General features: G+C 45.7%; 1 protein-coding gene across 2 annotated transcripts in view; it reads left to right on the top strand.

Moving 5' to 3' along the window:
• LOC125036008 (eukaryotic translation initiation factor 3 subunit J-like) overlaps positions 1 to 945 on the top strand; it is a 16942-nt gene extending 15997 nt beyond the window's left edge. For both annotated transcript variants that reach the window (XM_047628359.1, XM_047628358.1), the window contains exon 7: positions 1 to 945. This exon is cut by the window's left edge and continues 100 nt beyond it. The gene's annotated coding sequence lies outside the window, so the exon portion shown is untranslated.
• Positions 946 to 12500: the final 11555 nt, after the last annotated feature.

The raw sequence follows: 12500 nt of genomic DNA, 5'->3' as shown, positions 1-12500 counted from the left end.
TTCATTTGTATATACACAAACCCAGTGCTTTATGGATAGAAAAAGGTTAATAAATGACTCCATTGGTAAGGGGCAAAACAGCGTTAAGAACAAGGAGGGGGAGGAGCGGACCCTTAAAGCATTGTCCACATCAATTTGGGAAGGTCTTGGACACTTCAAGTTCAGGATCAGGCCCCACTCTTCGTCTTCATTTGTCTCTAGATTTTTTAATGGGTGGATCTTGCATCATATGCAAAGGCCACCTCATCATGGGTGTGGAGAAACATTTCCTTCATGCTCAAAGGTTACTGTGTGCTCTGTAACCCCAAGGAAAAATGATAGAGAAACCAAGTATTTCTTCTCTACACGTGATGTAGTGATTGGTGAAGTGGTCTTGTTTTACATGGACTGCAGGTTACACTTCAGGCTTCATAGCCCTCCATGAGGTTTATGCTTTAGACCTGAACGTGAAAGAAATAATTTTTACCTAACTGTGGCTTTGGCAGCTTTACAGGGTTTTCTGATCTTGTAAGCTGCTAGACAAAGCTTATGGAAGATCACAAATAAGCTGCGTGGCTCTATCATGTGTGAATACACCGGCAAAATTCATGCTTAATATTTGTTTCTCTTTTTTTCTTTGTTTTTCTTTTTTATTGTTATATTTTATTTTTTTATATGTTAAATTTCCTTTTTCATTAATTTAGTTTCCTTTTTTTTTATTGTTAGTTTTTTTCATTGTCATGCTTTTTAAAACTTGTGGCCTTAAATTTGACCCCATAGGCGGCTGTCGACAAATACCTGTTGCACTTCATGGCCTATCCATTCCTCCCAACCAATGTTAAACAGCTTCATTATTTGGCCATCTGTAGGAATGTTCAGAAATAGATCTCTTATTTGCTCAGAAAAGGAAAGTAAAAAGCAAGTTTGTGTTAAGGTTTCATTTACTAATAAACATGTTTGTTATTAGTCAGCAGTTTGTTTTGCCTTTACTGAACCTTCTATATATCCCTTCGTTAAAAATACATGTGTGTATATGGATTGATACAGTATATTGAACTGTCACCCTTGAGATGGGAGGTAGAGCATTTTACATTGTGTAGAAAGGCTCTCAAACATTCATGATTTGCTCATGATGGTAAGAAATAGAGAATGCAGTAATGTAACAACCTAACATCTTTGTTATAGTCACAGGAATTATAAGATTTTCAAAGTAGCTTGGAAACTGGTGGACTAGTTTTCTTGAACAAGCCTTCTCTTGCCTTCAGAAAGGCCAAAGTTGCAAAATTTGCTGTTTTGATATGTATTGTATTTTTACTTCCTTCAGGCATGGAATTTCTCCTGAAAGCAAGGGAAGATTCCAATTTTTCAAAATTGGCCTCAAAGGAGAGAGAAAATGCTTTTAAAGCGTTGAAAACTAATAAGTTTTACAGGTTTTCTTTGTCTTGAATGGTGTGATTGTTATGTTTGAGCATTGTCAACAATTTTAACAGGTACCCAACGGTGATTGGAAAACCCCTAAGAAAAGTTAGAATAAATGAAATGCTCATAAATTTTGATCGAAGAAGATAGCCTTTTATATATGCATGAGAGAAATAGAAAAAGACATGGTAAAACCATATCTAATCCAATAGATTGAAACAACCTTGAACAAGGGCAAGAGGTGCCCTTACTTTACACCAGGATTGTCTTTCTTTTTCTTTCCTGTATTTATGATCGATGAAGGTAGGACTAGCCTCATTTTCTTTGGCATGACAATGGACCAGTCGATTTTAGGCGTTTTATTTTTTTTTCAGAGGTATGACGCTCTCTCCCTCTCCCTCTCCCTCTCCCTCTCCCTCTCCCTCTCCCTCTCCCTCTCCCTCCCTCTCTCCCGTAATCATTATTAAAAGACCAACCTAATTTTTTATTGGTAAAAAATTATCGCAGGAATCCCACTCCCTTTTATTCATCTCGTTAAAGAAGATGACCACTAACGTGTACCAGTAAATGTGGCACGATTTTTTTTCTCAAAGGCCTGTCCACACAAGCGGGCACGAATAGAGATGAGATCACGGACGGACAAATTACTCAGTTGACAAGTAGATTCCTGTTTTTTTCGCCTGTGACGTCACCTTCACAGTTGCCCGCCTGCATGGATCGGCCATATATTAGTAGTGCGAATATGTATACTTTCAGACATAAGTGAGTTTTCCCGCCTAGCCCAAGACCTGTCCATAGGACGCAATTTTATACACAGGATAGAGGGACATTGCTTGTTTCACTTTCAAATGTAATGAGATGAGCAGGGGTATGTGTACCCATGCTTTTGTATTGCTTTTTCATACGTTGGGAAATATGACCTGATCGTTTCGCAAATACAGCGTGAAAAAGTCCTCTTTATTTTTTGAATATATATTATAAATCTAAAATAGGAATTTCATAAGGGAATATTAGAAGGGTAAGGACACGGAGTCAGTACTCAAATAAAAAGAAAAGAAAAAGAAAGGGGGACATTTGTGAAGTACAGCAAGTTTCCAAAAGTTGAATGAGGCGGAAATGTCTGGAAAGGTAAGCATTAAAGTATAATAAAATAGCATAAACGGAATAAAGATTTTTTTTTTTCTGACGAATTACAAATGATTTCAACTTGCAATGTTTAAAATCTTTTATAATGAAACACATGTGAACGTGATATTAGATCATACAGAGAGCTATAAAGTTTATTTGTAGCCTCAAAAGAGTCAGTAAAACGTAATACAATTGACATTAAAGGCAGGTTTGATAAATGGGGATGAATAATCGTTTGAATTTCTTTACATGACTTGAATTTTCTTTAATCTCGTAGGAGACTTTGATTATTTTGATAAGAAACAAGAATTTATATGAATAATAGATATACTACATATATTAAAGATTAATCAAAAGGCAGGTAGATGAATACACACTATCGAAGTACAGAATCAAAGGCGGAGCAATACGTTCGAACTTGTATAGATTTTGATAGGCAGCAGGTGATCCTTCGAATAAAGCTCAACAGGGACTAAAATATTACAATTTCTTTTGTGTTTCCTATAAATGGTACGATAAATGATAATGACAATAATAATAGTAGTAGTAATAATAATAATGACAATGAAGAAATGATATAGTAATAAAGATGATGATGATGATGATCATTCATTATCATTCATCATTATAATGGCCAACTTCACCACTCTATGAACAACTTTAACAATGATGATATAGCATGGTAGGGATGTGGAAATCAAACAAGTATGCAAAATGCTTGTTTTTAGGACAATGAAGTAATTCTGGCATATTCGGCATCAAGGTCTAAGCCATGTAAATCTCAATTACCATTGTAATCATAATCATTCTAACACTTGTAACAAAAAAAAAAAAAAAAAAAAAAAAAAACAATGCCTTGCCCGTTGTTGTCGTGGGGGGTGGGGGGGGCTTAGGAGGCGGAGACTGGGACCCAATGCTGGGGAACTCCCCAACCTTGGGACTCAGCCCTCGACTCAACAAATTTTGCATGGTCTTTTTTTTCCCCTCCTACTTTTTCCTTTCTGTCCCTTCACCAACCCCCTTTTACTATCCACTTCCTAAGGTGTGAGAGCCGTGCTGAAAGGATGAAAGGCTGACTTTGTGCCAGTCCTGAACGGCCTGAGGGAGCCATGGGCACGGTATTCCCCTGCTTTAGTTGTCTAGCCCTTACCCCTCAAGCGACCCTGAGGGGTGGACCGTTTCTCTCCCCAACATACTCCAGGCTTATCATGGCCAACAATCATTAACCATTAACCATTAACCATTAACCATTAACCATACCATTATTAGAGGCAATGAGGCTTGCATCTTCATCAAATAGCTCCACCAATTCAAACTCGCCAGATTCCCTGACCCCAGGCTCTCCTTTGACCACGGCTCTGAACACTACAACTAATACCCCCTCCTCAATGCGGACTAGTACAGTATCCACCCTAATCAACACCCCAGGAGACATTTCTACTCCCAACATGCTCAACTTCAACAACTATACCCCCACAACCTTCTTCGTCAACTACCCCATCCTCCCTTATTACTACCTTACAACCTTATTGTCCACCTCCCCATAACACTACCTCCCTCAACACTACTCCCTCTTCCACATGCCCCCGTCCTTCTACTACCCCCATCTCTACAAAATTCTTAAACAATCTATTTAGCCCAGCCAAATGTAACCGATCTTTCGTGATCCCTCCCACAGCTTCTCACACTTTCTGCTTTGACAACCTGTTTTCATTCCTCAAATGCATATACATCCTTCACTTGATCTAACCTCTATACATTACCTTACCCAACCTTAACCCATTTACTCGTCAATCCTTTGCCCAACTTTGACAACTAATCACTAACTGAACCACCCTTCACTACCACTTACTATAGTGCTACATGACCTTAGATGTCTAGCACATTTATTTTGCTTTTAACATTAACCATTAACCATTGTAAAAAAAAAAAAAAAACGTCGTATCACGGGATGCAAGCGTGTGATCCAGCTGGTTTTGTTCAAGCGGTATGACACAACGATGTGTTTTCGTAAACCCGGCAGCGCATAAGACTTGAAATAATTGCAGCTATCTGGCGCTGCATATAAAGCCTTAAGTAAATGCACTTAGATATTTATCAGTGTATGTAAAGCTCTTTAATAACTATTTATAGGACTCATTCCAAAGTCAAACAAAGTTATTTGCCAAAGAAGACCCATGGCATATGATACTTCATCTATTTATACCAGTGGTTCCCAACCTTTCTCATTTGTAGCCTCCGACTAATATATAATGATCTCCATTATGTTCAGTGACTGTCATCTTTTCAGATTCAGTTATTACTACTTATGAATAGTGCAATGGTGTCAATAGCTGTTAGGACAAGAACACTTTATAGAAAGATTGCAATTTATTCATATGTGAGAGATAATTATGTATAGGTACTATAGGTGAGATAAAGTTCAGTTTAATTCAAGGTCATATTGCTCCATGACCCCCCAGAAAGTAGCCCATGGTCCCTAGATTGGGATCCCCTGATCTGTTACTTTAAGAAGAGGAAAGAGTCCTCAGGTCTATGACATCACCTCGAGAAGTGATACGTGGTTTCAAACTTAATGTTGCAAGAAAGGAATAAAACACAACTTCATCAATATGATTTTTATTATAAATCGATAGTTAGTCATCAAAATGGTAATAAATAAATGAAGATACTATGTACAAACTAGGTTTCCTCTCAAGTTTATTTTATCTCACTGTTCCTTTCAAAGACGGAAAAGTCCAGCAAACGCTGAATCTAACGTTCTATCCGTTGCATCAATCTCGCTCGTTTATCTTGGTCCTTTACTAGCACCTTATCGAACTTCTGGAACTGTGTCGTTTCTATTTTACTGCAAAGCATCGGAATATGAGTGAATTTGAAATATTTTCTTGCTTTGGAATTTATGATTTGAGCTACAGTGTATTCTCACTGGATTTTATACATATTAATGAAATCGCCGTTAGTGAATAACTGACGGTAAAAATCTTCATTGGGCCGAAAAGATTATTGATAAAAATGCGAAAGGCAATTGCCAATTTTGAATATATAACGGAAACAGTTTATTTTACAGATACTGCAACTATATATGTATGGCTTATTCTTTGGCTGATTTAAAAGAAATCCGAATTTCGTTGGATTACTACAAAGTGAAAAAAATAGTTGCCTATTTGTAAAGTAGTAGTATGATGACCTTTGACCCTTTGAGAAACAAGGACGTGTATGCACACTCGCATACAATATATGCGCACTTGAGCCTTTCAAAAGAGGACCAGTAAGACGAGGTTACGTGACCAAACTACGGTGCAAAATTCGATATTTCTGAGCGGGTCTCGAGACCAACTAGGTTTCTCCAGATGAGAAAGGAGGCACAGTTACCGGATGATAATTTTTTTTTCGTGAGATTTGAGATTAGTCAAAATAAGGTGTTTAGAATAAACCAGAGAGGAAATTTGATAACAATCAACATTAATTGTGCATACAAATTATTCTACATCAACAAGATACACTACAACAACAAGACAGTGTGGGTGTTTTTATTCATAGTCCAGTACCAAAATACAAATTAAAAACGTAGATTTTTAAAAATATTTTGTCCCTACGTTTATTCTTGGCACTTATATCTAGTGACACATTGACCTTATGATTTTAAAAAATGCCAAATATGCGCTGACAACAGTCATGACCTATTTAGCAGCAATAAATATATTCAATCTTAAAACATCAGGTAACACATTCTATCATATTTCTTTTGAAAGGTTTTAACAAAAACTGATTTTTTAATAAGATGAAATATTGAAAATACAAAAAATTAGATTTTTTTTTAGATACTGCTAAGTATGTCAATACACTTTTCATCTATTAATAACGAAAACGATGAATGGTAAAACACTCTTCCGTGTATATTCTATGGTAGAAAAACCCACAATGCAAAAACAGGATTTATTGAAAATGAGACAGTTTCGAAATCCACTTGGATTCTATCTTCAGGTCTTGAAGATGAAGATGGAATCCAGGTGGATTTTCATTTTCAATAAATCTAGTTTTTGCATTGTGGGTTTTTCTACCAACCAAAACGATATTTTGGTACCGACACATTCAGCTACACATTTTAACTTAAACTATCAACAATCTCCATCAAACCAGGAAGTGGAAATCGTGAAATTGAATGCCACTTTTATTTAATTTTCCGTCGACAGTCTCAATTCTTGAACTTATTTGTGTACAAGTGTGGGTGTGGGGGGGAGGGAGAGGGGTGCATGGTAGGGGGTGGGAAGCGTATGACCCCACGTGCTTTGGGCGTAAAATCTGAAGTCATGTCAGATATAGTCCATGCCGCCAAAGCAGGCGTGCGTCAAGTCACTTCATTTCAGTATTTCCTTTTGTGTCACTTTTTCTCTTTTTTTTTTACGTCAGTCTTGTAAGGTCTGTTCCTGACGCTGTATTCTGTTTTAGCACTTGCCTTTCTCGTCCATAAAAGAGAAACAGAAATAGGTGTCACAACGTTTACGTCACTACACTGTCACGTCACTGGATGTTATTACGTTTCGATGATGTTGTCATGTCATTAGGGTGTCAGTCGTAGTTTTTCCATCGTCAGTATTTAAGAGACTTCAACTGTCTGATATTGTGGATTGAAAACCATGTCAAAAGTCATGTCATGCTTTTGACTTTTTAATCTTCTTGGGAGATAGAATAGAAAGTATAACAATATAATGAACATGGATTAATACATTTTATAACTGAATGCAGGCGTAACATTAGAATGTGGCTACAGGTCAGTATATAAGTCTGATAGCGAATCAAAATCGACTTAATCACCGAATAAACAATTCAGTCACGCTGAACATATCATCTGGCACAAGAAAATCTGCAACTTTCTAACAAAATAGATAAATTCAAGTACATTCTCTTTCAAAATAATACTGAAACAACTGAAAAAAACGTGAAAAACTCAATCCATGACAATAAACATATCCAGTCACAACACGTCACGTGAAATAACAGTCTAATGAGAAGTACCATGGGACACCAAAGGACGCTGCTAATAAAGCAGACATAAAGAGGAGACAGAGTATAACACGAAGCAGCATAAAACAAACTGGAGTAAAAAATAATCAAGAACAAAAAGCGACAGACAGATGAAGCTCGAAATGCTCACCGAGACAGGTTCGACCAGCAGCCAAAATAGAGGACAAAAGGGGATCCGAAACCTTATAATTGGACCTGTGTTGATTCTGATTCCCTTTGTTTTTCGTGTATATTTAAAAGCCAGAGTAGTTGTAATGGTGTGAAGCATGTATAATTTTCCATCTTGTTTCTATTTGTGTAAATAGTGTATCAAGATGAATTTCATTCTGTTTATAGTTTGGATGAGTTATATGATAAATGAGAATAAATAAATAAATAATAAATAGGTGTGTGAATTTATATAAAAAAAAAAAATAACTGAATAAGTTAAGAAATGAGTTAATGAATGCGTGGACGAATGAATAGATGAATAGATAAATACGTGAGTATATAAATAAATAGATTAATAAATAGATAGGCAGGTAAATAGGTAATAAATAGGCGAGTGGATGAACATAAATAATTTAATGGATAAATGAGTGACGAGGTGATTAATAAATATGACTCTCGGAACAAACCTTGGGTCACCATTGTCCCGAATAATGTGGCTGAGGTCAAAGTCCAGTCTCATACAAGGTCAGTCAGTAGCATACAGTCGATTGCAAAGGAAAAGTAATTTGCTTATTTTCGGTAAGTTAAAAAAAAAAAAAAAATGCATGTCACCCTTTGAGCACTTGTCATTATTTTCTTGTCTTTTCTTCTTCCCCTAATGATAGCGAGGCGGAAGTAGATGTTCTATCACAGTCACTAGTTTTGTGTCGAGTTCGGCAAGGAAAGAAATCCCCTCAGTATTAATTTCCTACGGAGTTAGATTTTAGGAAATGTTAATTAAGTAACCCATTTACTTATCCTTAGTTATATTGAGCATAAAGTAATGTTCTTGTCTACTGTTGCTATAAAAGTCGACATGAATGCTCGTTTTAGGACACGTCACTAGTGTGTTTCAATTCATCTGTTTGTTTGTTTGCTTGTCTCTCACTGTGAGTCACGTGGGTGATGTTGGGTCATAAGTCATGAGAATGAGTCACCGATGAGTCTCCGCAGCGCCGTCGCCGGAATCCTGTGGAGAGAATTAGCATATAAGGGATGCGCGGAGTCCTCGCTGAGAACCCGACTTCTGCGAGGCTCCGGAGACAGCGGCGTTGCACTCCCGGGCTGGTTCACCCTCGGGATTCTTCGGGTCGCCCTCAGGGTACGTTTGGGAGGAGGGAAGTGGGCCTCTCTCTCTCTCTCTCTCTCTCTCTCTCTCTCTCTCTCTCTCTCTCTCTCTCTCTCTCTCTCTCTCTCTCTCTCTCTCTCTCTCTCTCTCTCTCTCTCTCTCTCTCTCTCTCTCTCTCGTGCTCCCTCTCTCCATCTCCCTCTCTCTCACTTCCCTGAGGCCTTAGGCGAGGGACGGCGCCTTGACCCAGTAACTTTGGACGATTCCCGGCGTCTCTACGTTGAGTCGCGACGAAAATTGGACGAGTTGGTCCTTGTCGTCGACCTCGCCCATCCTGTCGCTGATCACGCCCGTCACAATGTCGTCGTCGCTGCTTTCCTGAATAGGCGCCCTGATAATGATCTCGGGTGTGTTCTCCTTCACGAAGGATACGACGGGGCTGAGCGAGTCGCCCTGTCCTTCCAGGGGTGTGGACGGTACGCCCACGACCCTCCAGCCATCATAAGAGGAAGACTGAATCGTGGGCGGCTTGAATCCACCCCGATTCTCATCGTACTGTGGTGCATGGGCGTAGTAGGGGTTGTACTCAGTGATGCGCATGGGCGTCACGGGCTGTGAGGTCGTGGGTGGCGAGGGTGACGTCGGTGATCTGGTGGTCGTGGGTCGGGGGGTCGTGGGTCGGGGGGTCGTGGTGGTGGTAGTGGAGGTCGTGGTCGAGGTTGTAGTTGTGGATGCAGTGGGCGGGGGAGATGTAGAGGTGTGTCTATAGACTGGTCTTGGCTCTGTCGCAGGAGGGCTCTGTCTGAAAGGGCGGGGCGTGGCCTCAGGGCGCGCCGACGGAGCCACGAACGATGGTGGGTTGGGGCGCGTGGCGGAGCCAGGGCGCGAGACCGGGGGTGGGTTCGCGGCCGGCGCAGGACGCGGGGTTGTGGCGGGAGCGGGGCGGTCCGCTCTGGTGTAGAAGGGCTGTGGGCGTGGGTTGTAGACTGGCCGGGGCTTGGAAGTCACTCCCTGCTGAGGCTGAGACCTGAAGGGCGGCGGAGGGCGGATGTAATTGGCGGGCTGCGAGGGCACGCGGGCGGGCGAGTGCGGTGCCGGAGGGCCCACAACAACCCGTCTGTCAGCTGCCACGGGCGGCGTGGAGGGCTCGGAGGACCCGAAGCCTAAGAAGGACCAGAAGGAGGACGAGGCGGATGGTTTGGGAGTTGGGAGACGGAGGACGCGGCGGGAGGCTTGGTTGTGGGGAGGCACCACCAGCTTGGAGCCGTCAAAGATGGGCACTGGCATGGGGATGGCGCCGGGGGGAAGGCCGCCGTTGCCTGAGTCGGACCTCTCGACGCTGGAGAATGACGGGAACCTGATTCTGCCGGCGATGATGGCCTCCTTGTGCTCCTCGCTCACCTCCTCAGGATTAATGGGGCCCAAGGCAGTCCGGGAGGCGTTGGGCGAGGGGCCCTGCGCGCCGTTCTTGCTCGTGGAAGTCTCGCCGGCTGAGCCCGTCATTCTGTCTTCCTTTTTATTCTCGGCGTCCATGGTCTCGCTGTAGACAACCTTCTTCTCTAGCAGATCCTGAGAACTCACCGGTGGCTTCTGGATGAGCGGCTGAGGAGGAAGAGGGGCTGGGGCTCGCAGGAGGGGCTGGGGGCGGCCTGCAGGTGGAGGAGGGGGAGGGGGAGGGAGGTGGGTTTCCGGCTTCTTAACGGCTCCAGAATTCATCTGGGGAGGAGCTGAGACTCTTCGGCTTGGCGCAGGAGGAGGAGGAGGAGGGGGGAGGAGCCCGGGATTTTGGGGCGCCACGGGAGGCGGCACCTCCTTGTCTGGAAGGGGGATGACGGGCGCGCCGGGCGGGGGCTGGTTGAACGGCCCGATCACTACGACCTTATGCGCGTTGTTGGGGACGGGGCCATGGTGAAGCTTGTAGCGAAGCGGGTCTCCCTCGGGCTGCTTGGTATTCACCTTGGCGTTCGCGTTGTTGGTCTCCACTAGAGGGCCCGTCTCGCCCCGCCGCCGGTCTACGGGATTGCGACCGAAGAAACTGAAGTTCTCCAAGAAATGTGGGCGCTTGCTCAACACTGGGCGTCTGTCCGGGCGCAGAGGGCGGGGGCGCGTGTTGAAGACTCTCCTTGGGGGGTCCTGGAATCCGAAAGTCTCTTGCTGCGGAGGGGCGTTCGGGCGGAACCGTGGCAAGACGTTCACTCCGTCCAGGTCGGGCTTCGCCGGCTGGGCCTGCGGGCGTCTCGGGAGGTTGTCAGCTTCTGCAGGAAGGTTAAACCCAGGGTCAGGCTGCTCGGCGACGTCCTGAGGGCGCGGCGGCGAGGCTTCGGGAACCTCGATGATCTGGAAGTGAGTGGCATGCGAGGCGTCCTTCCAGGGCCGGGTCGGCTTCTTGGTGTCAGGGATGGGGGCGGGTAGCTGGGCAGGCGAAGGGCGCGGCACGAGCGGGGCGGGCTGGCGAGGCGGTGGCCCGAAGGAGGCTGGAGGCAAGACTGGGCGGCCTTCGGCGGGTCTCGAGAAAGGGGAAGGAAGAGGAGGAGGAGGAGGAGGAAGAGGGCGGTTCTCGAGGGGTCGCTGAGGCTGTGGGCGAGAGGAGAACTTGGGGGGGGCGGGATTATTTGCGTTTCCTGTAGGCGGAGGTGGAGGTAGTAGGTCTGGAGAGCCAGCGGGGGGAGGCGGAAGCGCAGGGCGGGCAGCGGGGGAGGGTGGGCGAGGAGGGAGTACTGGGCGGCCAGAGGGAGGAAGGGGGAGGGCGGGGCGGCCAGAGGGAGGAGGGGGGAGGGCGGGGCGGCCAGAGGGAGGAGGGGGGAGGGCGGGGCGGCCAGAGGGAAGAGGGGGGAGGGTGGGGCGGCCAGAGGGAGGGGGTGGTGGGGCGGGGCGGCTGGAAGGAGACACAGGAGAGGGAGGGAGAACTGGGCGGCCTGAGGGCAATGGAGGTAGGGGAGAGAGTGGGCGGGTGGGGGGTCGAGGGGGAGGTGGGGGAGGTGGGGGGACGAAAGGCCTGCTGGGCGGCTGAGGTGGAGGTGGAAGGCGGTCGAGGGAGGACGGGGCCGAGCTGGAGGGAGACGCGGGCGCTGAAATGGGTTGCTGGAAAGTGTTGACTACCGGAGGAAGCTGCTGAGGCGTACCCTGGGGGGTTAACTGGCTGTTGGCGGCGGGCGGGCGATAGGTGGTGGGCGGCGACCTCGGGGGAAGGAACGGGTCGAGCTTCGAGGGGCGGAACTCGACCACGCCCTCCGCCTGCGGCCTTTCGACGCGCGTGGGCTTAGGCTGGACGGCGACGGTCGGGGGGTCTTGCTGCACGGGTGTGGGGCGCGGGCGGCCGCCGGGCGTCGGGCGGGACGAAGTCGGGAGGGCGTCGCGAGCCGGGGCGGCCACATCGGCGGGCCTCGACGTCACTCTGAACGTCTCGTAGCTGAAGTCGGGCTGGCGGCGCGTGGTGGTCGGCGGTGGGGCGGGAGTCGTGCGGCGGAAAGTCGTGGCGGGGCGTGGGGTGGTCGTGGGTCGTGGGGTGGTCGTGGGTCGTGGGGTGGTCGTGGGTCGTGGGATGGTCGTGGGTCTTTCGGTCGCGGTTGGTGTCGTGTATGTGGAGGGGCGACGGGTGTACCTGAGGGGGGGGAGGTCGCTGGGAATGGTGGGTCGTTTCTTGTAGTCGAACGACTCCTTTGCGGGGGGGTCTCTGCGGGTCGGCTTC

This window comes from Penaeus chinensis, chromosome 20 (genome assembly GCF_019202785.1).
Source record: "Penaeus chinensis breed Huanghai No. 1 chromosome 20, ASM1920278v2, whole genome shotgun sequence".
Taxonomy (NCBI): Eukaryota; Metazoa; Arthropoda; class Malacostraca; order Decapoda; family Penaeidae; genus Penaeus; species Penaeus chinensis.
Note: the sequence above shows the minus strand (reverse complement) of the source record. Positions and strands in the feature narration are given on the sequence as shown.